This window comes from Pteropus vampyrus, unplaced genomic scaffold (genome assembly GCF_000151845.1).
Source record: "Pteropus vampyrus isolate Shadow unplaced genomic scaffold, Pvam_2.0 Scaffold69, whole genome shotgun sequence".
Taxonomy (NCBI): domain Eukaryota; kingdom Metazoa; phylum Chordata; class Mammalia; order Chiroptera; family Pteropodidae; genus Pteropus; species Pteropus vampyrus.
The window spans coordinates 6,369,775-6,372,888 of NW_011888850.1; the positions used below are offsets into that span (position 1 = coordinate 6,369,775).

At 45.4% G+C, this 3,114-nt stretch overlaps 1 protein-coding gene across 3 annotated transcripts in view; it reads right to left on the reverse strand.

The window, feature by feature from the left end:
• The window catches only part of SCRN1 (secernin 1), a 63,981-nt gene extending 63,709 nt beyond the window's left edge, over positions 1–272 (reverse strand). For 2 of the 3 annotated variants that reach the window (XM_011361712.2, XM_023531522.1), the window contains exon 1: positions 54–272. The gene's annotated coding sequence lies outside the window, so the exon portion shown is untranslated. The remainder of the gene's footprint in view (positions 1–53) is intronic. The other variant, XM_011361710.2, reaches the window with a different exon arrangement.
• Between the last annotated feature and the right edge of the window lie 2,842 nt (positions 273–3,114).

Here is a 3,114-nt window from a genome sequence, read left to right on the forward strand (position 1 = left end):
GGGAGAAGCGGCTGCAGACGCCCTGCGCTCCCGGTCGTGCCGCCGAGGCTCACCTGCGGGGCGGCGGGCTCCGGGCTCGGCTCTGCGGTGCTGAGGCTGCGGCCGCCGAGGGTGCGGATGCTGCCGCGGCCGCGATCACTGCGGCGACGTCCGGAGCTGCAGCTGCAGCTGCAGTGGCGGAGGCGGCCGTCGGGCGCTTCCCCCTCCTCAGACTCTTGGCGCTCTGCCCGCCGCCCCCCGGCTAACAGCTGGCCCTGCTCACGTGACCGCAAGGTCCACCCCCTCCTGCTTCCACCCGGGGCCGCGGAGCCGCGCAGCCGGAGCCACGTCTGGGCCACCGAGGCTGCAGCGCCGCGCTCGGCCTGGTGGGGGAGGGCGCCTAACAGCCGGAGGAGCGGCCGAGAGGGCAGACCTAGCGACAGAAAGTGGCTCTTTGCTCAATTTTTATTTCTTGGTCGCCGCCGGGGTTGCAGCTCTCTCTAAAGGGAAAACCCTGCTTAGGGAGTCGGGACCCGGTTCCTCTGGGCGCTTCTCCCGGACTCTGCTGTTTGGTTGCTACGTGCGGGCTTTGGTGCCTAAGCGAGAGCTCCCCGTGGAGGACCGTGTCCTGCACTCTGTTGACTCACATGTCCAAGCCAATTCCCTGGTATTAAAGGTGCCGTCCTGTGCCATGTGGATATGTCAGACCCTATGCCGGGCACCTGGCCGATGCGGCCCAAAGAGATTAAGTAACTCTCTTAAGGTCACACTGCAAGTAGCAAAGCCAAGATTCCATACCTGGGTTATTAACACAGACAGGTGACAGAGGGTGTGTGTGTGTGTGTGTGTGTGTGTGTGTGTGTGTGTGTGTGTGTGTGTGTGTGAGAATGCTGGCGTCAGGGTCATTGGTCAGGACATGATCCATCTGTTAAGGAAACATAGACTCTACCTTTTACGAATTAATAAAAAAATAAAAAAATAAAAAGCCTATCCTGTAAAGAGAAAGTTCACAGGAAAACAAATACAAATGCAATACTACCAGGCGTATAAAAAGATGTTAAAACTCACCTAACTGCAAATCAGATACAGAGCAGCATTTTTTACTTGTCAGATTAGAAAAAAAACAAAACATTTCATAACCTCTATGGAGGAAATAAGACAATATCAATCAATATATGTAACAAACTAATACTTATATAGTCTTTGGAGAATTCACTTCTGCAGTTTATGCTACAGATATAATAACACAGGTGTGAAATGATATGAGTACGATGTTATCAGTTACTATATTATTTGTGCTAGCACAGATTGGAAGCAAACGTCCATCAATCAGGGACTGTTCAAATAAATTACAGCACAATACAATGGAATGCTATCCAGCTATACAAAAAAAAAAAAAAAAAGGAAGATCACTACATACTGATATAGATTTCCAACCTGTACTAAGTAGGTGGGGGGGAGGGATTAGGAAGTCATGTGCAAAACATTGTGTGTGTTATCATTTGTGGGAAGAAAAAAATATATACCTGTACTCATATTTGCAAATGCATAGAATATCTTCAGAAGGATCCATTAGAAACAGCAATAGTAGATGCCACCGAGGAGGAGAACTAGGTGGCTGGATGCTGGGAAGGAAAGGAGACATGGGAACCTGCCAGGCTATCTGCTTGGCCTAAAATCTTTGAAGCCTGTTGACATTTCTCTGCACAGCCACAGGGCTGCAGGGCCAGGAGCCCAGGAACACATGAAGATAGAGGGGCATCTGCTTTCCTCAAGGCCTGCATAAAGAAGTTTGTTATGTGATATCACTAACCTTTATTAAGGAGCAGCAATGCTTTGTCTCTGCTTTGTATACAAGAGACAGACCCCGCCATTATTGAAGCCTCAGAAATAAAGATAAGAGAACAAAACAAATAGCCCAACAAACATAGAATACATCAAGAAATATCAATAGATTTTCATCATTGGCCTCTACTAATCACGTGAGGTTTAGGTGTGAGTAAATTATAGAGTTTCTGTGAGCTACATTGCAATCACAAAAAAATTATCATAAATAACCTGCAATTATTACAGTCATTTATACTCCATCTAGCCATGTTCAGAGATTTAAGGGCTACAAGTAAAAGTACACCAGATTTCCCTTTTTTTCCAGGATAAAAAAAGGGGTAGTGGTAAAAGGTAGGGGAGTAATTTCAGCTCGTATGCATTGTCATGCAGAGATACTCATAAAACCTCTCCGTAGTCACCTGTATCAGGGGAAAAGCAGTACGGAAACGTTTCTGGCTTTATTTACAAACAGTAACATGAAAATAAATTTAATGAGGAAACCATAAACTAATTGATTCTGACAGGGCTGAAAAATGTCAACTGTATTTCTTCATAAATCCCCTAGTTTGGATTACTACTAAGTACTTTAACAAATTTCTAGTTGATTCTAAAGATGAGTAATCACTCGGCCTGGACTAGAGGAAAGGAAGGTGCCCTAACACCAATGGAAAGTGACTGTGCCAATGGAGGGCCAGTTTGGGTTGGTCTCCGCCATAGCCTGGCTTCTCTGGAAGCAGACAGTGAGATGTGTTTTGAGTATAAGGGGTTCAGAGGGATCGACACATGTGAAAGGAAGGGATTGGAAACAGGATTGGGCAGAGGAAGAGGCTGAACTGCAACGCAGGCCCAACAAACTGTCAGCCAATCTGGTGGAGAGCTCTAAGCAAATGCTGCCCGCCAGAATGTCCCGCATGGAGGCAAACTGGCTCCGCTCTTGGTGCAGGTTTGATGGTAATTAACTCTCTCAAGTTTGTCTAAGTGTTACTTAAGTCGCATTTCTAAAACATTTTTTGTTGTTGGCTACATAACTTTTAGTTGAAAGCCTCTTTGCTTTCAGCACTTTAAAAGTACTATTCTATTGTTATAAGACGTTATCAGGCTTGCAAAGTTCCTGGGGGAGAAAAGTCTAAGTCTAATTGTCTTTCTTCCTCTGTACATAATATGACCTTTTCTCCTATGGTTACTTTTAGAGTTTTCTCTTTATCACAGATTTTGAGCAATATGATTATGATGTATGTTGATCTCTTATTTTTCTATGTTTATTCTATTTGGGGCTCACTGAGCTTCTTGGAGATATATATATATATA